Below are 25,560 nucleotides of genomic sequence, written 5' to 3' on the forward strand. Positions count from 1 at the left end.
ATGGACTTGCACTTTGCGGAGAAGTGGAAGGCAGCAATCAAGGTGGTGCTTCTACAAGCCAAAGAGCACTCCAAGCTGCCAGAGAACCACCAGGAGCTGGAACGCGAGAAGCACAGAACAGATTCTCCCTCAAAGCTCTTGGAAGGAACCCATCCCACCAACAGGGCCTGGGACCTCCAGCCTCCAGAACTGTGAGACAGAAATGACTATGTTTAAGCCCCCGTTTGTGGCTTTATCATAGCAGCCTTAGGACACTAACACAGACACTGTTTATATTCTAGAGATTCTAACAAAGGTGTTTCTTTCCTCCACTTAGCCCTTAATCCAGTCATTCATATATTAAGTGTTTATTAAATACAGCTGTGATAAGAGCTGTGGCCAGCTGTGATAAGAGGTGAGCCAGAGATTCTGAAAGTACAAAACAGTAGTATGGAGAGAAAATAATGGGAGGTGATAACAAATGTCATGAAGAAAAGCAGAGCAGGGGAACAGAATAAAAGGAGGCGCGGGGTGGGAAGGGAAGGCATTTAAGCAAAAGTCTTGGATAAAAGAGGTGAAGCCCTGTGGCCATCAGGGAGAAGAGGACTGCAGGTTGTGGGGGGAGGAGCAAGAACAGAGGCTGGAGTTTGCTCAGTGTTCTAAGAACAAGGAACACAGTGTAGCCTACCATGTTTTCTTTTTTCTTTTTAATGTAGCAGGGATTTTTTTAATAGCCTGAAATTTAAGACTTCCAATGTGCATAAGGAGCTGTCACCACAGCCACTTAAAACAGGTCTCCTCCTGGCTGGTAAGGCTTCCTCAGGGTTCAAGGAAAAGCAGGGTAGAACAAAGTCAAGGCAAGTGCAGCTAACTCCAGGTCAGGCAAGAGAAGGGGCCATAAAGTCCAGGTGACTAAGTGGTCTTCTCAACTCATTTCCATGATTGATGACTGAAAAGCTCCATGGTGGATGGTTGGCATGTTTGGGTTGTTCAATACTTGACCCTCCTTCCCAGATATACGGAATCAGCATCTGTACAGTCTTTGCAGGAAAAGGTGTCATACCTGTTCTTCCTCCCTCCCTGGGGCTGGAGCACAGGTACAACACCTAGACCCAGCCCATGGAGGACTGTCACCTGGAAATGCTAGTAAGGGATTGGCCATCAGGCATGTGGAAGCTGGAGTCAATGAAAACCCCATTCTTATTCTGGGAAGGGAAGGAGGCTGGCACAGGGTGGTGCTTTGTGCCCAGGCAGGAAGGCCAGTGGAAGTATCTAGTGACCAGTGGCAATGCCAGAAGGACTTTATCCTGCTCTTGCTAAAGTCTGATCGTTGCAAGTTTTCCCATCAGTTCTGGATGCTATTCCACATCCTTCCAGTAAATTCCATTTCTGCTTAAGTTAGCCAGAGTCAATTACTTAGGTTTGCAACCAAGAGCCCTGGTTGGTTTGGACACAGTTTCTGAGTTTTCAGTTTCTCAGTTCTGAGCTAACAATATTAACTATTGTTTCCTCATTCTTGATCACTATTATATAGAGCTTAGATATTAGAAACTGAAAGAGTAATACCATACAAGTGCTATAAGCATAATTAGGTTATATGAGGGGGGTGGGGGGTAAGCTCACATATCTCCAAACTCCTGAAGAGACAATCTCCTGAGTATTAAAGAGCATACCTGTTCTGCATCCACATTCCACAGCACAATGGTGACATCAAGTGTCAGCTAGCTAAATCTCAGGTGACTGTGCAATTTACCTGGAAAGTGATGCACAGTATATCAAAAGACATGCATGTTAACACTAAGCCGAAGTAATAAGTTTTCAAGTAATAATGTAAGTTTTTTAAAGTACAACTGATTGTATTCACTTGCAAATGCTACTCATTTGTACATACACATATATTTATATCATAGCCAGTGCTATACAAAGCTCCTACATATAAAACAGAAGCAAGTTAGTTTGTGGGGGGAAGGATTGAAATGTTGGTACAAACACAATCTACAAATATAGATTCTTGACAAAGTACTGTGTCATTTACCAAGAAATCATTTTCCATATGCTCTCAAAATTAATCATTACAATACACTATCTATAGTTATTATCCATATATCTCTACCTCTATCCCTGTATATGTATGTATAATGCAACCAAGTCACAGACAAATGATTTAAGTTTTCCAAGGTCATAAATTGGCCTCATTACCTGAACCCAGATAGATTGATCACCAATCCAGGTTTCTTTGTAATGAAATGATCTATCTATTTAGAATTTTGGAAAACAGCTGAAGATTTCACCCAGTGCCCATATGGCAACTAAACTGCAAAGAGGGGCAGGGGAAATCACATGATCCCTTCCCATTTGGAGAGGTGGGGAGCAGGGCCCAGGGTCTATTGCATGCCCATCACATGAAGGCTAGGGTATACTCCCTTTAATAATCCTCACAAACACCCTGAGAGGTTGGTGTTACTAGTTCCATTTCACAGATGAGGAAATGAGGCTCAACACAACCAAGTGAAGACTGATACTTCATAATGGTCATGGATCACAACCTATGAGTCCGCTGGTCCTTTCCAGCTTACCACTTTGCCTCCTGTTGAATTCTGAATGGATTTCTAGGCCCAGTTTCTTGAGCCCAAGCTAGTTTAGCAATCAGAGTTTTCCAAAGCAAGTCACTGAGTAATAGTCAAGTACCTCCTGATGTGAGCTCCTAGGTATGTCCTTCAGGAACCTGAGCAGACAGTGCTGTCCCCATAGATTTACCCCCCAAACAGAAGGAGTATGGATTCATGGTTTAAAAACAGGGGCTTTGGACGAGGTGCTGCCCACAAGACTTTGTTCTCCTTCCACACTAGCTGGGTGGCCTTGGGAACCCTTTTAAACCCCTTAGGCCTCAACTGAAAATGTCAGATGACAATGCCGACTTCCCCTTGGAGTTACATGAGGATTAAATGAGCTAACACATAAAAAGTGCTCACTGGAGTATCTGACCCATAATACGCAGTTAAGGAATACTAAATACTTAAATTCACGGCTTATTGTGGACATAGGTTAAAAGGACATCACTTGACAGTGTCAAGGACACACTCAGTTGACCCCACTCAATCGCTCTCCCATCAGCCAATTATTCCTCCTGCTTTGAGCTTTTCCATTAACAATCATTTCAAAAGCCACTTATGATTTGTCACTGAAAAAAAAAAATACAAAAAGAAACAGATGTCATTGCCATATATCTCAATCATTTGTACCATTTACAAGGAAAGTGTCCTTTTGGAAAATTTCTTTTGTGGCTTTATAAAATACTTTGAGTAGAAAACTCAGGAATATATAAAATAGTGATAACTTTCTAAACTCATCCTGGAATATTTTAGCTTCAGTGTAATTTACTTAGTTTTAAAAATTACCCAGTGAGGGGGGAAAACAGACAATACCAAGCGTGGGTGAGGACATGGAGCTGGAACTCCTGTCTGTTGCTGGTGGGAATGAAAAATGTGCTGCCACATTGGACAACACTGGGTAGCTTTCTATGAAGTTAAGCACACACTGTACAACCCAGCAATCCCATTCCTAGGTATTTACCAAGTGAAATGAAAGTTTATGTCCCATAAAACACAATGTTTATGATTGCCAAACACTAGAAAAAAATTGAATATTCATCAACAGGTGAATCCCACTCATCAATATAAAAGAATAAACTACTGTTATGGCCAACAATATGGATGAATCTCAAATGCATTATGCTGACTAAAGATGGCCAAATCCAAAAGGATACATATCCTTTAGTTCCATTTATATAACATTCTAGAAAATTCTTTGGAGACAGCAAACAGATCAGTGGTTACCTGGGGACAGAAGTGAGAGAGAAGCTGGCTACAAAGGAGAGGGGGAGAGGCAGGAAGGTGGGTGATATAACTGTTCTATGTCCTCGTGGTGATGGTGGTTCAATGACTGGAACCATTTGTTTGGGCGGGGGAGAGGCAGGAAGGTGGGTGATATAACTGTTCTATGTCCTCGTGGTGATGGTGGTTCAATGACTGGAACCATTTGTCAAAACCTACAGAACTCTACATTAAAAAAGGGTGAATGTATATACTTTTGTTTTAAAAAATAATAATCCAATAGTACCCTAAAAAAGCAAAATACAATTCAGATTTCAGAATCCAAGAATTTCACTGACTTTATCAGAACTAACTGGAAGCCACAATTAGCTTGATTTTCTTTTCTCCATTCAAATTATTGACCCCAAAAAAAGTAAATATAGAAAAAAAAAAACACACAAAAAAAAAACCAGCAGTGGAATCAGGATCGTTAAAAAGCAGGTAACAGGGCTGCTCATAGTAGAATTATTGCTGCTATAAGAATAGTCAGTAAAACCTGGCATTCAATATGGTGATAGAAACAAGGGAAATCTAAACATCTTAAGAAAGTCAATTATAATTTTTATTTACTAAAGTGGAAAAGTAGGAGGAAATATAGAAAAACTATGTAAGAATATTTGAAACAAGATTTAAATCTAATTCATGAAACTAGAACTCCGTGTCTTATCTATCCATCACTTTTCTAATCATTTTCTAGATGCACAGCATGTTATCATTCTTCGAAGTTGCCCATTTGTATGTAGGCTATCCGGCCAATGGCTACAGAGTCTGCTCAGATTGGCCACTGCCTGAAGCAGCAGGGACCCTGTGCTTGGCAGGCTCTACCCACCCTATAGCTCTAGGAAGATGTCAGACTGATCTGAGGGCAGCATCCCACCAAAATCCAGGCGGTAACAGAAAAAGTACAAGGGTGAGAAGTAGCTTCTGTTTTGGTAAAACCAAGTTCCTTATACTGGATCATGTCAACAAATTTTATGATGAGTGAGCTCATCAAAATAATGAGAAGATGCTTACAGCTCTATGCTGATGGAACCTTCCTCCAGAGAAGCGTGCCCATGCCAATTTCAAAGTCTAGAAAGTATAAATACACAGGGGTCTCCACCCAGCTTCCCTTTTGTATGACACAAAATCAAAACAATGCCACTTTGTGTGTAAAATTAAAGAGAGGTTTCTGGCTTGTGTGGACACCAAAGAAAGGATGTCACTACTATCACTACTTGCCCGCAGTAGAAGTGCAGAAAATGTAACTAAGACCTTGTCTATACAAAAAGAAATAGACAGCCAGTTTGAAAGGGTATTGCCATGGACTAGAACAAAGAATATCCTTACATGATATTATTCTACACTGTCATTAAAATTTTTCCCAGATTTGGATCACCCCCATTACTTATAATAGTTCCTCACGCCCGTGGGGGTGGGGGGGGGAATCATCTGTTTGGTGCTTGGAGACAAACGTAACACAACTCTAGATATTTTAGAATTACAACACCATATTATACAATTACCCCAAACAAACTTACAAACTAATTCTTTGAATGTCTGGCAGCAATTTAAAAAGGACATGAAAGGGTTTAATCCCTTCCACTGTGTAGAGGGCCCCCTGGGAAGGCACCTGAGCATTCTAAATTGGCCCCTCTTGCCCTTTTGCCAAGAGGGACCCGCTTCTCACAATCCAATTGTCCACAGCTGTTGCCTGAGCTTCTGTTCATGCCAAGGTTGAAACCTCGTGATGGCTGGTACCATGAATCTGTCTCTCGCCCAGTGGGGTGAGCTGGGCCTCCTTGGAGAAGAAACCTGGGTTCCACAAGATATGTGATCAGTGCTGGGACCCTGCCAGCAGGTGAGGGGATCCCAAGGCAGGTGCTGGGCGTGGAGACCATGGGGGCATAGGCGACCAAGGAGACAGAACTAAACCTCACATCACCCTGCTTGGCCCCGGAGGATGGCTGGTTAGCCAGAGACGAGTAAGATTCCTCAGGGAAGGAACAACCTAAGACAGGCACAGTCGCATAGGGGCCATCAGGAGAGAACTTGGGGGTCAACAGAGGTGGGGCACAGACCTTCACCCCTGCCAAGTTTGCAGGGGCCTGAACCCTCATCCCTGCTGAAGGAGATCTCCTGCCCCCATGGCTGCTCAGCTTCACATGCCCAGCTCCAATCGGGACCCAGGTAACAGAGACTTGGCCGACAACAGATGCCCTCTCACTGCAACAAGACTTGATGGAGATGTCTTGCACCCATGATCCGGGGAACTGGGGTCTATGATATCTAAATCCAGCCTAGCACCAGGAATGCTCAGGGCCTACTCAAGAAGGCAAATAATCCTCTCCACTTATATTTACAGGGTAAAACAAGATGGTTGTTAGAGTATTAAATTTGACAGTAAAATAGTAGTCAAGTTTTCAGACTAATTTAAATTGGCCAATCAAAATAAGCAAATACTCTAGAAAAATCAATTGTACTGGACAAAAAAGCTGTTACTAAGTGTTAACTAAAATTTTTATTGATAGCTCATCTCCTGTTAAAATTGTGTAACATATAATGAACCTAAAGCAGCCACATTTTAGTGCAAAAAAGTAAAATTTAAAAGCTATCAAGATTACAGCATAAAAATTCCAAAAGCCTCCCAATATTTAAACCAAAAAAGGGGGGATAGTAGAAGAATATCATGTAAGGAAAAATATCCTGCAAATAAATTACATCTAGAAAATTTTTACTCTAGAAAATTAACTTTCATTTGTAATGCTAACAGCAAGTCACACAGGTAAAACATACATGGTGTCAAAACAAGCCAAAGGAAAATTGTTTGGGCAAAAAAATGAAAAAGGATCGCAAGTCAAATTTATAGAAAATATTCCTTTATTAACTTTTGGTCGAGAATATGTTTGTTTATTTTCAGAAAACAACTCCAAGACATGTGGATTCCTGCAACAGAGAGGAACTGACAGGAGTGCTCCAGCCATGAAGTCAGAAGAGAAACAGTCCAGAGATGGAAGACGCTGACAATGCCTTGCCATACTAGCAGTCAGCAGCTGTGCGTCACTGCAGATTGCCCAGGACCAAACCAGAGAGGGTCGGACCTGCATTACCACCATTTGCCCACCATCCAGAACTGAAATATCATTGCTGTTATGAACACTTAAACAACTGTTGGACATAGAAACTGGGACTCAAAAGAACTGTTGGCCCAGAAAGAAACTCACTACAGACTGATTCATTTGCATCTCAGCATAACTATTATTGCTTGTCTCATTTTCGGTTCCTATAAGTGTATTCCTAGTATCACATGAGCTCACTCATCTAGGGGAAAAGATGAACAACATAGACTGAAGAACAAGAACAGCATTGATCAGACTGTCAGACCTCAGAGGGAAGGTAGGGGAGGGGAGGGACAAGGGAGATAGATCAACCAAAGGACTTGTGTGCTTGCATATGAGCCTAACCAGTGATCACGGACAACAGGGGGAGGGGGGCATGCGTGTGGGGGGGTTTGGGAAGGGAACGGGGGGAGGGGGTTGATGACAAATATGTGATACCTTAATCAATAAAGTAATTTAAAAAAATAAAAAAAAAAAAAAGTCAAAACATAAAAAAAAAAAAGTCTATGAAAGTGAAAAGGATGAAGACAGATTCCTGCGATTGGTATGTGACTCTTAGGAGACATTTGAAATGAAATTGGCAGTGTATGGCTACAAAAATGCATCTGTCCTGGAAATGTTTAAACCCTGACCAAGTTTAAAAAAAAAAAAAAGATGTTACCAACAGAGACTGATAAATTCATCTACACACAGATCATCAAAAGAGTAGTGTTCCCACCCAGGAGTTTCAGCAAGTTGTTTTGATATTTCAAACCGAAAAACTGAGCTCCAAGGAAGCACAGTCAGCTTTGGAAAACTGTAGTATTTAACCTAGAGTCTCTTGTTTGCAAATTTTAGAAGTTTAAAGATAGAATCCTTTGCATTCTAAGTTGTCAATACAGTAGATCTTCAAGTTATGTTAGTGAATTCTCCCCCACACCCCAAATAGGAACTTGCAATTTCAGCTATACCACACATTCAAAGACATATGCATTGTCTTCTCTTTAGTGTCACAGATTCTGCCAACTCTTTATAGAAGGGTTTCTCCTCAACTACTTAAATTGCCTTAAGAAGATCTGTAAGCATAAGCTGTCAAGTGTAACCTCCTAAAATGAACTTGCCACTCAGTAGTTGGCACAGAGCAGGGTGAATGGGGTGTATGAGAAAACAGCTGTGATTGACTGCTGTTCAAGGTTCCCGATTGCTAAAAGGGGTATCCCAAGGTCAATGCCTATGCAGTGTTAGGAGGTTCTTATTTGCTCTGTTCTATAGGAAACACACAGAAAAACAACACCACCTCATAGGAACCTGGGTCATTTACAGTTTCTGTCTAGCTCCCCCCCCCAAAAAAAAAAAAAAAAAACAGAAAAAAAATGAGTGGCATTTCTTCTGTTTTGGATTTTCTCTGATCTACTAGAAAGAGCTCAAACGAGTGCCTGATTTTGTAAATAAAAGAACAGGTATATCAGTTTCATTCTTCAGCACAGTCATAGAAACAACAGAATAATAAAACTAAAAGTTTATAAATCTAGATACTCTCCCTCCTAATTATTGGCTAAAGGGTATGGATGATTCATGCTTTATGTTAAGTTACCACTGAAATGTGTTACCAAGAAGCACTCATATTTTGAAGAGTAATTCAGTTGTTACTGTTAGGTCTAAGGATCATCAACATTTCCTTATTCTAAATGCATACATTTGGGATGAAATGTAGCAAAGGAGATGTATCTTCTTTACAAATATTAATGTCAAGAGTTAAACATCTTCCAAGCCCAACCGAAATGACTGAATGGCCCTAACTGGAGCGGTTCGGTTGGTTGAGTGTTATTGATTCCTGGTCAGGGCACAAGCTCAGGTTGTGGTTCAGTCCCTGATCAGGGTGGTGTATAGGAGGAAACTGATGTTTTTCTTTCTCACATCAATATTTCTCTCTCTCTCTGTCTCTCTCTTTCTCTCTCAAAAAATCAATAGAAACATTTTAAAAAGGACTGAATGACTGAGGCTTCTTTCTATCAGCATGAGGTTTACTATTCACAATTTTCATGGGACTATCACAGAAAGATCACAGTTATGTCACATTCTGGAAAGATCGGCAATCCATACCAGGAATATATTTTTCATAAATATAAGTAAGAGGTTGGCTCCCATCAGTTATTTTCAAATTATGCTACCAAGAAAGCTTAGACCAACATGTCTGTCTTACCACCTAAATGTAATTGCAGAAATGAGTCACAACCATACAGCAGAATGAATATAAGCAATAAAAACAAGCCAACCACTGAAACATTCTACGACCTGAATGAACCTCAAAAACATTATTTTAGGTGGAAAAGCCAGATGCTGATGACCAAATAGTGTATGATTCCATTTGTATAAAGTGTACAGAAAAGTCAAATGTAAAGAGACTTTACATTTTAGTGGCTGCTGGGGCTGAGGGTCAGTGAGGCAGACAGCCATGTGGGGTCATTTTTAGATAATAAAAATGTTCTAAAGCCGGATTGTGGTGATGGTTGTACAATTTTGTACATTTACTAAAAATCATTGAATTATACACTTGAATATATTTTTCAGTATATAAATTATACCTCTAATAAAGCTGTTTTTTAAAAAGAGCAGAAAAAAGAGGGGAGGCAAGAATGGCTTGAATAAAGTTACTCTTTACCTCTGGGAGGAAATATAATTACTGTCATAATATACAGGAAAATATAATTTGATGCATAGAATTTTCTCAATTTGAAGTTTTTCATTCATTTTTTTCCTCCTAACTTATTGACATCAAGTACTAAAAGTTTAGTTTTTTATTAAATTTATATAAAATTGATATTTAGCTATTTTAGGCTTAATATCTCAATATTTCATAATATTTGTTAGACAGCTCCACAGAATGTTAGACCTCCAGGACGATGGGCAGGTACAAAAACTCTGTGGGGCAGAAAGGTCAGGAATGTCTAGCTAGAGGCAAAACTGGGAAAACAAGAACCTTGCCCCCACGGTAACCTATCCTCTCTGTAGCATCACTGGTCATGTGACCTTTTCTTCTGTAATGATAACATCTAGGCCCCAGCTGTATTTCCGCTCCAGGTCCAGAAAATCAGCAAAACCAAACAAGTGGCACTGTGGCTACCTCAGGACCAGCTACATTGACTAATGTCCTCCCCACCTACGCCTCACCCCCTCACCTTCCCCACCCTCCATTCCCCCCACTCCATCCTGGCACCGATCCATCAGTAGAGACCAGGATCCTAGAAGAGCACACCTGGAATGCTGATGAATATTCTATTAAGACCCTCCCTGAGACCTCCCCTAAGATTTCCACCTGCAAAGCAAAGGACCCCGTGCGCGTTCTTCCTCCAAGGAGCACACCCTTGCCATTCCCCCACTGGCACGTATCCTACAACCTCTAAGGGAGCCCATGAGACTTGCAACTGGGGGAACAATGGGCAGCTCATCCTGGACTTACCCCTGAACTGTCTCCAAGCCCCCTTTTCTCTGACTTCCCAGTGAGCCAGAGCAGCCCAGCCTACACTCTCCTGTTGCCTTGTCTATGCCCTTCCTTGTTTCACTGTCCCAAGTGTATTTTGGCTGCCATCACTGACCCAATGTCGGTGCTGGGCAGCCCTTCCCTTTGGATATCCCATCCCCCATTCCCTTTCCCTAAATAAATTCAATTTTCTTTAATCACCATCTGAGATGGCTCTTTAGCCTGCCTGCATGCACCATCCACCATGTTCACCTTTCAATATTAAACCCAGAGTACCTGACTCCTAAGTTCTTCCCCAATCTAAGCAAAAGAGAAAACCACTTTTCCCCCCTTCTTATTGCTTGTCACTGATTGCCTGTGCACCTCTTTCCTCTGCGGCTGCCCAACTCCTGAATCAGCCAACACCAGAGGTTTTGGAGGCCTGAACAGGCACACTGGTCTCCAGGTGCTCAACGACTACCTGCGGACAAGAGCCAGATCCATCGAGGGCTCTGTGCCATCACAAGCAGACGTGGCAGTATTTGAAGCAGTCCCCAGCCTACCACCTGCCGATATGTATCATCCCCCACGTTGGTATAATCACATCAAGTCCTTCACTCCTGTCTGCCCGAAGTGAAGACAGCTTTGGACGAGTATGGCCCTGCTGATGTGGAAGACACCACAGGGAGTGGAGTTACAGATACTAAAGGTGATGATGACATTGATCTCTTTGGCTCTGAGGAGGAGGAGGAAAGTGAAGAAGGGAAGAGGCTAAGGGAAGAACACCTTGGGCAGCATGAGTCAAAGAAAGCCAAAAAACCTGCACTTGTGGCCAAGTCTTCTGTCTTATTGGACATGAAACCGGGGGATGATGAGATGGAAATGGCAAAATTAGAGGAGCATGTCAGGAGCATTCAAGCAGATGGCTTGGTCTGAGGCTCTTCTACACTAGTTCCACGGGGTGTGGGATTTCAAAAACTTCAAATAATAGTGTGTGATGGAAGACGATAAAGTTGGGAATAGACATGCTGGAGGAGTGGATCACTGCTTTTGAGGACTATCTAAATCATTCTGGATCATTGCCCTTAAATAAAAGCTTGAAATATAAAAGAAGAAAGAAAACCACTGACCCGAATAATACACAAGTTCCTTTACAAATTATTTAAATCAGTGTAAGACACTATGTGGTTTGAAACGAAGCTGGTTTAAATCATAGTCAAAAGTGATGATCATTGATGTGGTTCCTAATCTATGGTCTCGGTGGCCTGGAGGATTCCAATGTTGTGTCAATTCCACAAGGACAGGAATATGCATTATTTACACAGGGCTGGGTCCTCCTGAGTCTCCAACACAGAACACGGTGCCCTACAGGAGGGGCACTCAATAAATATTGGTTCAATGGATGCATTAATAAGCCGGAAACCCAGACACACCAAGTATTTTCTAAAACTGAATGGAAACACATACAGGCTCTTGTTTTCCAACCGCAGGTAAATTTTCATGCTTGTAAAATGTAAGTTCACTTAAACGTGTAATTAAATTGATAGTAACCTTTTGCCATCATGAACTTTTTTCAATGAATACATGGTCATGTGATTTTCATGTAAATATCTCAGTTCAAAAGATTTGAAACAACTACTTCTAAAGACTTTTAAATTCCGTCCGAAATCTACAATTTTATTTTTTTTCCTTTTCTGTCCTTATCCCAGACAAATAAACACACAGTTCACTTTTCAGTTTTAGCCAAATCTAGCTTACTTTTCATCTTTGGCCGGAACTTGGATTAAGCCCACTCGATGTCCAGCACATTGTAACCCATAACATGCTTGTATTGATTCATGGACCATCAAGGCGAATAAATAATACAACTGAAATAGTGACTGTTTATCTCAAAAGCCTCTTTGTAGTTAGAACAGGTTGAAGTCATTTAGCAAATCACAAAGATGGGCTCCTTCTTAGGAAGTTTGCCTGGGTCCCAGGAAGTGTAAACTGTTTTCATTCTTTCTGTAAATCCAGGGGCCCCAGGGAGGGCATTCCCTGCCCAGGCAAGCATTCCTCTGTGTCAGCGACCTTCACTGTCCAGGAGTGTAAGGGCCGGGGGAGGGGGCGGCCCAGCAACAGGAAACAACAGCACCAATTGTGTCTGTCCGGGTACCTGAGACTCCAGCTCAGATCAAATTTCTGGAAAACCAGACTTCTGCAGAGCTGAATATTTAATAGCGTTGGGTAAAATCAAAAGGACAGACTATCTTTTCCCCCCTCTTGCAAATGCAGAATACAGTAATTCCCCTCTGCATTTCTCTGCGTCACCTAGTCTATATATAGCAAGAAATAAAGGAGGTTTGGATTCCTCAAATAAAACAATATAGTGTAATGGTGAACTGGCAGTTTCAGCTATATCCGGGGCTAATTGCTTCTTCCAATCTATATAGTATATTTACAGGCAAATATACTCCATATGGGCAAAAGTGGGTTAATAGTTGTTCCTATGGAAAAAGACATGCAGGTTATGACAATAGTTTTATTTACTCAAAAGAATGTCACGATGGCACAGTAGATCTACTTTTGCCCACCCCTGTGTGTGTGTGTGTTGTTGTTTTTTTTTGTGTGTGTGTGTGTGTGTGTGTGTGAGTGAGAGAGAGAGAGAGAGTTTGTGTGTGTATTTTTCTCTTTTCATTACGAAGAGGGTTGAAAACCACAGCCATATATCATCATCTCATCTAAAAACCAGCCTTGCTCGGTCCTGTACTAGCCTTTCTGGAAGGGAACACTGCGCCTTTGCACAACTGCAGGACTGTGGAACTTCCAGCTCTACCATCCCACCACAGCACACCTGCAGCTACAGAGTCCAGCAGGAATGAATGAAGGGCAAGACAACCACCTTCATTCATTCGTTTGTCTGGGCTCTTAATTGCGGGCGCAGTGACCCGCCAGAGCCCCGACCTGGGGATTCACAGGTGACAGCAAGTTTTCCAGAGGGCTTTCTCCCTGTCCCTGACAACAGAAACCGCGGGGTCCTCTGGCAACCGAAATAATCTGGTGTTCACCGGGCTAAGGAGGACTTACCTTGGCTCAGGGGAGGGGGAGGGGAGCTTGGGGGATAGGAGGTCTGGGGAAGCTCCTTTCTCTTCTCGGATGAGCAGACACTTCTGACCTAGGGAATCAGGGCACAGAAGACCGCTTTACCTGGAGGTGTATTCTTCTCACAAGGGCCCCTTAACAGGGACATGACCCTGGTTAACTGAGCTGCGCTGGTGGAACCGGCTTCAAGGGCACCTGGATGCCCGCCCGCCTGGGGGTGACCTGGCGCGCGCTGGGGGCCGCAGATCGCCTACCTTGGAGGGCGCTGAGGGCGCGCGGGGTTCGGAGCCGCTCCTCCCCTGGGATCTCCCGCTGGGTGGCCTTGGGGGGGCCTCGGGAGCTCCCGAGGGACAGATCAGCTCCGCCCGGAAGGGCGCGCTCGGGGCAAAGTCCGGCGTCCGGGTGGCTCCAGGGAGGAGCCTGGGCTCCCGCCGCGCCCAGCGCCCAGAAGCACACTCCCTGCTCCACGCACCCCGGGGCGCACTGCCTGCACCCCAGCGCTCCCGAACACCGCACACCTCTCAGGAGAGATATAAGGGGGATAGTTTATAAAGAAGGTTCTGTTTGCACTCTAAGTTCATAAACTTTTGTTTTTGTTGTTGATAATTAAACTTTTTATTTTGGAGTAATTCTAGATTCACTTAAAAGTTGCAGAGACAGCACAGAGTGCCCTAAACCCCTCAGCCAGTGTCCCCTAATGTTCATGTCTGTCATTACCTGGAGGCTTTGTCAAAACTAAGAAATCAGCATTGTCCATACAAGTAACTAAAGTTGACTTAATTCTCATTTCACTAGCTTCCCCTAACATCTTTCTGTGGATCCCCGCCCCCCTCCCCGGGATACCACACTGCATTTAATGTCATGTCTCCTAATCTCCTCTAGTCTGTGACAGTTTCTTAGCCTCTCTTGTTTCTGTTCGTTTGTTGGTCTTTGACAGTTTTGAAGAATTCTGCTAAGCTATTCTGCTAAGCTATTTCTGTTTGATTTTGTCTGGTGTTTGCCTCCTGACTAGACCATGGTGATGAATCTGGTGAAGGAAGACCACGGAGGTAAAGTGCCTTTCTCACCATAGCATCTGTGAGGGCACAAGATAACAATACGACCCAGTACTGGGAATGGCAACTTAGTGCCTGCCAGGTTTTTCCAAGGCAGTGACTCTTTTTCTCTGTCATACTCTCTTCTTTGGATGAAGGTCACTAAATCCAGCCCACATCCAAGAGAGGAGGTTGGGGGGTCGGGGGGAGAGAGAGGGGTGAATAAAACTCCACCTGCTGGATGGGTGGGGGTATCTACACATATTACCTGCAATTACTCTACAAGGAAGATTTGTTCCTTCTCTCCCACTTACTCATCTATTCAACCATTTACTTGTGCCAGTATGGACTCAAGTATATCTATACTTTGAGCTGTAATTGATACTACATTATTTATTTTGTTGCTCAAATTGTCCTAGCTTTGACCATTGGGAACTCTTTTGGGTTGGTTCCTGAGTTCCTTTGAAAGTGCATAAAGTATTCTGCCGAGACCGGTTTGGCTCAGTGGATAGAGCGTCGGCCTGCAGACTCAAGGGTCCCGGGTTCGATTCCGGTCAAGGGCATGTACCTTGGTTGCGGGCACATCCCCAGTGGGGGGTGTGCAGGAGGCAGCTGATCGATGTTTCTCTCTCATCGATGTTTCTAGCTCTCTATCCCTCTCTCTTCCTCTCTGTAAAAAATCAATAAAATATATTTAAAAAAAAGAAAGTGCATAAAGTATTGGGTCTGGGGGGGGGGGGTTAATTAACTAGTTATTTGATGCACCCATCTCACATTGGACAGAGTTGGAAAACTGCAGCCCGCCTCCCCCAGTATCTGAGGGCTTTTCAGAATCTTATTGGGAGTCCTCTGATTACTGAGTCCCAACCCAGTAAGAGGAAAAGAAATGGTGTGTGTGTGTGTGTGTGTGTGTGTGTGTGTGTGTGTGTGATGAGCTTGAGGATTGGGCCCCAATTGGAGAGGTGAAAATTGATGTTTCTTAGGTAAGTTTTGGTTAAGTTACCCTTGTGGTTCTATTAAATAGATAAATGCATGTTTATAGACAAACCTGTTCCAAACTTAGCCATGGATGTTTATAACAACTTTAAACATTGGAGAAATCCAGCGGCTGAGGATCCTTTGTTACGTTGCTTTGGTTTGCTCATGTTTGCATTTGCAAGTTGGTCCCATAAACACCACATTTCCTCCTCTGAGCTGGGATCTGGCTCAGTCCTGCTTTCTGAGATCCTGTCATCCCTCTTCCTGGGCTTAACACTTCATGGAGAGGGATATGTACCCCTACAGTCCAGGTAAACACAGGATAGATGGCCCAGTACCACAGAGCTAAGCGATTTTCTATATTTCAAGTATTTTTTGAGAAAGTTGCTAAAAGTAATAATAGTTAAGAGAAAAAATTTGTATGTAAGCCCCAGAGGAAATTGACAAGCTTAGAGGGGAGGGTGAGATTTACGGGCACTTTTCTGGGGGAGATGGAGAACTTGACCTGAAAGCATAATTTGAATCGGTATGAAGTACTGTTTCATAGTTCTGCAAATGTACTACTACTTAGGTGACTTTAGTAAATCTTGTATGGAGGGAAGCTGGGAACCTCTCAGGATTAACAAGAATGTGGAGTTATTAGCAGCCTACATTGTAGGTAAAGAAACTCTGGTTGTTGTTATGAGTTCATCAGTAGAACACTTAGCAAATATTTATGAACAATATATGAGTGTCTACTTGTGTATACAAGTCTGTCTGAACAGGTGCACCTTTTGTAAAGCTCCTTTCACATAATAGATACAGAAACCATGACATAACCAAGGGTAATATTCAAAATACGTGCCTACTGGTTTGAGCAGTGGCACCAACCGATCAGAAAAGCTGCCTACCATAACCATCTGGTAGACTAGTAGATGAACCAACCTAAACCAGCTGGAGGCCACACAGTTTGGTATATTCCTTTGGATTTGATGTGTTCTGATTTTTATAACCCTTCTTTCTGCTATAAGCTTCACCCCCTCTGACTTAGCAGTAGCTAGAATAATAATATCACTTCCCTCTGTGTTGTGATCCCTTCCCCCTCATGAAAGAGGCATAGACAAGAGTGGAGGAAGGTATGGGAGTTGTGATGCCTATTCTAAATACTTCATCCAGGTATTTCTATGTTTGGAGGAGGGATGTGAAGCCAGAGCAAGGCCGTGGGAAGGTCATGTTAGACAAAGTTTTTGGTTATTGGTAGAGCCTAAATGTGGAGATGGGTTGTCTTAGTTTCCTTTTGTTCCTATTCTCTTCCTTTATCCTTGTTCTATCTGCAGTTGGAAAGGATAATGTCAATATACTCCAGCAGCTCATTTTGTTCTGTTCTTTTTTGTTTTCCTTCTGCGGGAATAGGGGAAAACCTAATATATTCCCAAACCAAACAAGCAGAACTTTCTTTAATTATCTGTTTCTTGAACCTGTTCACAGCATTACAGTTCCAACCCTTACTTTATGGATTAATAAAAGAAAGAGAAAGATTTAGAGGAAAATGCAGCATTTCATTTCAAACTTTTATGACTAAAATACCTATTAAATATCCAATAGAGAGATTTAACATTGAGGTAGTTTTATATGGGAGTCTGGAGTTCAATACTGGGTATAATTGTATAAAAATAAATATGTCAATTATTAAAGGCATTGGAAAATTATAGAACTGGATGAAATAACTAAGGGGATGAGTATGAAGATAAAATACTGGGATGACTAAAAGAGAAGGAGGATGTAGAAGAGATTAAGAAAAAAAAAAACACCTAATGAATTGGGAGAAAAACTGGATATATGTAGCTTTGAAGTCTCAGATATTTTTGTAAATTTCATAATGCCATAAAGATAGGATTCGATCAGAAGCCTATTTAACTAATTAATATGACTCAGATGGAACCATTTAAAACTTACATATGTATGTTTTCATGATAATGAATGGTGAAATAATGATTACAAATCAAAAAGGAAGATATTTAGGACAGTTCGAACAGTTCGAATCTGTTTAAAATCTGTAAAGAAATCAATTAGCATCTTGTTTCTGAAAACAGAGAGTGGCCAAAGTCACAGCTTATCTTTACTGGCAAAGGAAAGTCCCCTTTGTGTGCACTTGACCTGTGTGTGTGGTATCAAGTGGTCACAGACACCTGGGGAGTCACATTTCAGCTGCTTCAGTAACAAAGTAGTCATGGGGCCTCAGGAGTCCACAGCTGACCCTGAAATTCTCCCTCTGGTACCTCAGCTCCTCCTGTCCCACATCACTGGTTCTCCCTGGACTTTGGGTTCACCGACACCCTCACACATGAGCACTAAGGGGTTACTGCTCCCCTCTCTATGGCCCTAAAGAGATTCTTTAAGGAGTGAAATTTACTTTAAAAGTTGGCTTAGCCGAAACCGGTTTGGCTCAGTGGATAGTGTCGGCCTGCGGACTCAAGGGTCCCGGGTTCGATTCCGTTCAGGGGCATGTACCTTGGTTGCGGGCACGTCCCCAGTGGGGGGTGTGCAGGAGGCAGCTGATCGATGTTTCTCTCTCATCGATGTTTCTGACTCTCTATCCCTTTCTCTTCCTCTCTGTAAAAAATCAATAAAATATATTAAAAAATAAAAAAATAAAAGTTGGCTTAACCAAGTAATTACTAAATCACCTTAGAATTGTTCTGCAAGCTACAGGAAAGTACATCTCTCACAGATGTTATAGGTGCAACAGGAAGATCAGTTAGTCCTGCACCAGTTTCCTAACCATTGCTTCTCACAGTCCTCCCTGGGCCTCTCAGGGCACAGTCCTTTCCTTTCTGCTCTCTCCGCTGTGCCCCTCTAGGGCCCCTGGAGCCGTGCTCTAGCTCCTGGTTTAGCAGAGGAAAAGAAGAAGGTGCTCCTGAGTCCTCCTGGGCTTCTGGGCTTACAGTAAGTTCTTGTCCTCTACAGGACATTCCTAGAGCACCTCTTCTCACAAGGCCACCTCCCACTCTGTCCCCTCTCTCTCTGTGTCTCTGTGCTGCCCAGCTGGCCAAAGCCACATTCATCACTGTCTTCCTCAGGGAAGCGAGCATCTTCATTTGTCCCCCTGAGCTCAGACTTTAGATGGTCCTAGTGATGCCTTGTGGCTCAGTCTTCATCTTGAGCTTCTTGGCAGGTATCATGTCTCTTTCCCAGGAGGAGGGAGATCCCAGCCCTTCCAGTTTTCAAACTCTGGACTTTCTTCAGGCCTTCCCAGAAAATTACCTTGCAGGCTGCAGAAACTCTCCCATTCATGGTTTATTTTCAGAATAGAGAACTCTGCTAAGTCGTATGCCAAAGGAAGAAACTCTTTTCTGAGGAGCCCCAAAGACTCACTCCAATATTTAAGGAAATAATTCTCTAGGCATTGACAATGGCAAAATGATTTAAATGTCCATTGAGCACAACATTGAGATAATTCCTACCAAAACCCAGGGGTGGGGGTAGATGTTCCCACAGTTTCTACATACATCTTTGCCTTTAACAGTGTAGTGTAACATCCTGACAAGTACAATAATAGAAATATGCTTTTGAAACCTAAGCAAGAATAAAAGAATATACTTATTTACACTTCACAGTCTTCCAAAAATAGCTTCAGGTAGAGTGTCATAAATATTCCCAATTACCTTAATAGTTGGAAGAAGATAACATTTATTAAGAACTGTGAATTTAAAGTGAGCTAAATACCTGAGTGAAATTAACCCCAAGAACGGGATCCAAGTATTCCAATATTGATTTTCACTGCAAAGAAATACTGTTCTTTGCCTTACAAAATTAATTAAGCTCTGTGTTAATTAATCAGTACGCCTCTATAATGAGAGGCTGCCAATCACCCTGTCAGATTGTTTACAGTTGAAATTGTAGCCGAAAATTCATCTGGTTGATGATCTAGGTTAAATTTAACCCAAGTCTCAGGACCTCAAACCTAATTCCAGACCACAACAGTGATCCTAGCTTTAGAAAGCCCTAGATGCCATTAAAGCAACCAAGGTCCAGATCTCACACGTCTCCCAGCTGAAATTTATCTGAACCTTCCTAGGCTGTGAACATAGGACTGATACACAGAAAATCAGTGCATATTGTTTTTCTGCCTCATAAAGCAATGTGATTGATAAATAATTTATTTTTGACTTTTAACTGTAGAATTACTAAACTCTTTGGCATCTTTACAACTAAAAGAGTGTCAAATCTGGGATAAATATGCCACTGATATGTGAAAAAAATATATAAACGATGGTTTCAAGTACAGTACCCTGTTTATTTTTTACTCAGGAACTTAAGACTTTCGGCCAATTACCTTTCAGTGATTTTTCTTCTCCTTTGCTTGTGTTACTTATATGGATCTCCTTTCCTTGAAAATTGAAGCTATAGGATTGAAGCTATCTTAGAGAAGTGTTATCTCTTTGGCACTTATGATTTTAAAACTAGGGGAAACAAAGCCTCAATAGGGCTTCTTGGACTGAGACTTTGATTACCAGGTGTACCAGTTAATAATGCGGATTTTTTTCAATAGATGGAGTTACACGTATGTTGATATATGTGCAATTTGATATGTATGCTATTTTGTTGTATTGACAACAAGCTTCAAAACTTCATATGTCAAATTTTCTGAAGGTGTTAACATCATAGATATTTTTACGTTTAAAAATATCGAATTTCATGCCAAAAAAGAGCATTTGTGGGAAGTTTTAATTCATTACTTTATTTTGAAGAAAAGTGCTGCTGAAAGTTATCTTATACTTTGGGAAGCTTATGGTGAACATGCTCCATCTCAAGGTACTTGTGAATGCTGGTTTAAATGCTTTAAAAGTGATGATTTCGATGTGAAAGACAAAGAACGTCTAGGTCAACTGAAAAAGTTTGAAGACCAACAATTACAAGGATGAAGAGGCGTATCAAACTCAAAAACAACTTGCAAAAAGATTAAACGTTGCTCAGCAAACAATTTCCAATCGTTTACAAGCAATGGGAAAGATTTTAAAGGAAGGAAAATGGGTGCCACATCAACTGAACGAAAGACAAATGGAAAATTGAAAAGTCATCAATAAAACGTTGCTTCAACGGCACAAAGAAAGTCTTTTTTTGCATCCAATTGTGACTGGCGATGAAAAGTGGATTTATTTTGAGACTCCCAAATGCACAAAATCATGGGTTGATCCAGGTCAACCATCAACATGGACTGCAAGGCCAAATCGCTTCGGAAAGAAGACAATGCTCTGCGTTTGGTGGGATCAGGAAGGTGTGGTGTATTATGAGCTTCTAAAACCAGGTGAAAGTGTTAATACTGATTGCTACCGACAACAAATAATCAATTTGAACCACGCTTTGATCATGAAATGACCAGAATGGACCAGAAGACATGGCAAAGTAATTTTGCTTCATGATGATGCACCATCACACACTTCAAAACCAGTTAAAGACACGTTAAAAGATCTTGCATGGGAAGTATTAACCCACCCGCACTTTCTGAGCAGCACTTCAAAACGTACCAAGAGGTGGAAAATTGGGTCTCTGAATGGTCTGCCTCAAAACAAGAAAAGTTCTATTGGGATGGTATCCACAAATTACCTGAAAGATGGGGGAAATGTGTAGCTAGCGATGGACATTACTTTGAATAAAGCACTTTTGATGTTTCTCTTGCAATTATTGTGTTTTCTTTGATTACAAAATCTGCATTTTTAACTGGTTAGAACGTTCAATCCCCATTATTAACCAATATCTGCATTATTAACCAGTATACCTAGTAAGCCTCCTGTGTGATGGGAAAACCTGTTCAAAGCAAGGACTCAATAGACTCACACAATATTTCAGTCTTTCACATTACACTGGATGGGCAACAAGGTCTCTTTAAGCCTGGTTCATTATTGTTGGCATTAAGATTTTCACTCATGTGGTTTTTCCCCTTGAGTAAGGGAACAGGAATGAGAAGGTGAAGGTTAGGGCTAGGAATTTGAGAAAAATAAAAATCACAGGGCACAACTAGTCTGGGAACTAGCCCAAGCTTGTGGTCAGAGAAGAGTGAGGTGTCCGGATCAGGGCCAAGTTCAGGGTCAGGCAATAGTTTCAAGCAGCACCTTTCAATAAAGCAGCCACTAGCTACACATAGCTACTGAGTACTTAGAATGTGGCTAATCTGAACTGAGATGTGATGTAAGCATAAAATAAACACCTGATTTCAAAGACCTGCTATGAAAAAAAGAATGTAAATAACCTCATGGATAATTGTAATGGTCACATATTAAAACAATGAGATTTTCAATATATTGTGTTAAAATATATTGCTAACATCAATTCACCTGTTTATTTACATATGTATACTAATAAAAGGGTAATATGCTAATTAGACTGGGTTGACTGACCATCTTCCGGACATCTGACTTCCTTCTAGACAAAGCCATGTGGTGGGGGCCGAGGCAGAGGCAGTTAGGGGCAATCAGGCCAGCAGGGGAGAGCAGTTAGAGGCAAGAACAGGCTGGCAGGTGGTTAGGGGCGATCAGGCCGGCAGGGGAGAGCCATTGGGGGTGACCAGGCCAGCAGGGAAGGGCAGTTGGGGGTGACCAGGCTAGCAGGGGAGGGAAGTTGGGGGCAAAATGGCCTGTAGGGGAGGGCAGTTTGGGGCGAACTGACCTGCAGGGGAGGGCAGTTGGGGGCAACCAGGCCTGCAAGGGGAGGGCCGTTGGGGGTGACCAGGCCAGCAGGGGAGGGCTGTTGGGGGTGGCCAGGCCTGCAAGGGGAGAGCAGTTGGGGGCTACCAGGCCAGCAGGGGAGGGCCATTGGGGGAAGCCAGGCCTGCAAGGGGAGGGCCATTGGGGGTGACCAGGCCAGCAGGGGAGGGTTGTTGGGGGTGACCAAGCTGGAGGGGAGGGCTGTTGGGGGCAAAATGGCCTATAGGGGAGGGCAGTTTGGGGTGAACTGACCTGCAGGGGAGGGCAGTTGGGGGCAACCAGGCCTGCAAGGGGAGGGCAGTTGGGGTCATTAGGCAGGCAGGCAGGTGAATGGTTAGGAGCCAGTGGTCCTGGATTGCAAGAGGGATGTCTGACTGTTGGTTTAGGCTCGATCCCATAGCTGGACATCCCCAAGGGGTCCTGGATTGGAGAGGGTGCAGGCCAGGCTGAGGGACACTGCCCCATGCATGAATTTCATGCACCAGGCCTCTAGTTTTAATATAACATCTAAAACTGAAAAAACATTTGTGGCTCACACTGTGTTTCTATGGGACAGCTCTGGTTTAGAGTCATATTCTTAGAGATAAGCCAAGCTTTGGACTGCCCCTGGAGGGAGCAGTACACTTGAAGCTCATGATGTCCAATGAGGAACTTATTTCTTACGAAGGTACTTGACCCTATCATGATCCTCATCTGCATTATAAGGTTTTTCATGTTCACTACTGCTGATGAAGATAGCCACGGTATCCATTCAGACAGATCTAATGCTACACCAATGGTTCTCAAAAGTGGTTCCCTGATCAACACGTTCACCCTGAAAACTTGTCAGGAATCCAGATTCTTATGCTTCATCCCAGCTCCACTGACCCGGACACTCTGAGGATGGGGGCCTAGGATTCCGTGTTGATAAGTGATTCTGCTGCACAGTGATATTTGAAAACTTACTGTCCCATATAATCATGAGAGTAGGGCAGCCAGATAAAATCTAGGATACTCAGTTAAATTAGCATTTTAGGTCAACAGCAAAGAAATGTAAATATGTCCCATGCAGTATTTGAGATATACTAAAAAGTTCTTTACTGTTGAACTTGTAATTGAACTGTGTGCTCTGTATTTTTATTTGCTAAATCTTCCAATTCTACTGTAGCACAGTGGGTCTCAACCCAGACTATAAGTAATGTAATTCATCTGTGTGGTACCCAGGCATTGGGATATTTTTTTATGTCCCAAAGATAATTCTAATGTGCAGCTGCTTTTCAAACTTCAATATGCTTTCAAATCACCTGGAGGTGGTCTTCGTAGAGTGCAGATTGTGTTTAAGTATTTTGGGGGCAGAGTCTGAGAGTTGGCATTCTTAACAAACTCCCAAGTGATGTTACTGCCTTCAGTCTGGGGACCCTGTTTTGAGGAGCAAAGCATAGAGATTGTAGAGTCGACTGCTCTAATATCCGGTAAAATGCTGCATGGGAGACTACCTAGAGAACAACAACAAGGCAGGAAAGAATATGACGCAAACCATTAATACCACGAAAGAGGCTCAGAGTACTGCGAGGGTTTCAAAAAAGAGGGAGAAACCCCATCTGGTACAGGAGGAAAGGTTCATTTTTAAAAAATGTTGTAACACATTAAAAATACGATGGTGATATTTTACAAGAGATGGAAACTGGCTACGCAGGTGCTGTCATAACAAATAAATGAAAACACGTGGCCTTGACTTCGTGACCAGACAGCAGGCAGAGGCTAGAGGAGCAGCAAGGAAACATGGGGGAGTCTGGAAGAGCAGTGAGGACTCTGCTGTAGAAGCTGGAAGGGCTGACCCAGACCCACGTTTTGTGGCAGTGAAGCAGGTGGGCAAACTGGTGGCTGGAAGATAAAAACTGTATCTCATGAGCATGTAGCTCTGATGAGGGAGATGGGAACAATTTCTGTCTTAGTTGTCTCTTGCTATGTGACATCCTACCCTAACATGCAGTAGCTTAAAATAATCACTTGTCATTTCTTGCGGTCTGATCCTATGGTGTGCTCATGAGGCGTCAGCTGCAGGCTTACTGGGGGCTGGGACAGCTGGGCCTCTCTCTTGGTGGTTATGCTCTTTCAGCCTCAAATAGGCTAGACCGGATCTCATCACATGGTGGCAGCAACGTTCTAAGAGGGGAAGCTCCAATGCACAAGTGCTTTTCAATCCTCTGCTTCTGTCGCATCTACTAATGTCCCCTTGGCCAAAGCAAGTCACAAGGCCCAGCCCAGAGTCAATGCAGGAGGGACTCCACAAAGGCGTGGATACCAGGAGGCATGATTCACTGTCAGCCTTTACCATAATGATTTACCCCTGATGGTAACTGATTTACTGGAGAGCAGATACATGTAGATAAATAGTAGAAAATAAAACTTGAGAAGTGGATTGCTATTGTATTTTTAGAGGCCTGAATTCCATTGTGAGGAATGTGCACTTGATTTTCCAGATCATAGGGAATCATTGAATGTTAGGATAGAAAAGCCCCAGTATGGAAGCTGGAGGGTTAGTAAGTGCTCTCAGGTAGTAGACAACAGAAACTGTGCACCTAACAGAATTCATTGGATTAGTTCATTGGAAAGAGGTCACAGAATCAAAGGAAAAGCTGAACAGCCAGCTCTCAGAAGAAGAGAAGTCAGATAGTTCTATTAGATTAGGGATCAAGGAGCAGGACCTAGAGGGAGTCTTTCCAAGTCACCGATGCTGGAGTGAGTCAACTCCAACCTTTTGCTTCTTTTCACTTAGATTCAAATTTCCAAGAGAGAGAATCGGACATGTGTCAATTGCTCATCATTTGGTCCATAGGAAGAGCATTTTGGTCAACAGTCCCACCAAGAAGGCATGCAAGGAATCCTCTAAGATAGGTAGAAGACTGGAAAGTCACCACAGCTCTGAAACTCAATACCAACTCCAAACCACACATCAAGTAGCTCAGAGAAAGCCAACTCCAGCCCTACTTCTTGCTCTTTAGGGTCTTCTTATTACTCTGACCACATTCAATACTATATTCCACCTTCCTGTCCTCCAATCCTATTTCCCTTTATGGTTTTTCACTTTAAATATTCATTCTTCACATAATGGCACAGGTCTCCTGGATTCCCCTTTACCACAATTTGAATTTTTCTACTCACTCCTCTGATTTGGTTACATGGTTCATTCAACTTCGCTCTGGAGCCCCTCCATGCATCCCCCTCCTCATGCTTCCTTCTCCCCATGCTCCTCTCCCTTGCTCACCCTCCTTTGTCAAACCTACTCCTGCCAGACCCCACAGATCTTCCAGGTAGGACTTGGGCAACCTGAACCAAACTCTACTTTAGGAAGATTAATCTGCCATCAATGTATAGGCAGACAGGAGGCAGTGGGATAGCTGGGAGGCTTCTGCA

The 25,560-nt window shown here is 42.7% G+C and overlaps 1 pseudogene; it reads left to right on the top strand.

The window, feature by feature from the left end:
- On the top strand, nt 1-11,554 carry LOC103293397 (elongation factor 1-beta-like; annotated as a pseudogene).
- Nucleotides 11,555-25,560: the final 14,006 nt, after the last annotated feature.

The sequence above is a fragment of the Eptesicus fuscus genome, chromosome 12 (assembly GCF_027574615.1).
Source record: "Eptesicus fuscus isolate TK198812 chromosome 12, DD_ASM_mEF_20220401, whole genome shotgun sequence".
Lineage (NCBI taxonomy): Eukaryota > Metazoa > Chordata > Mammalia > Chiroptera > Vespertilionidae > Eptesicus > Eptesicus fuscus.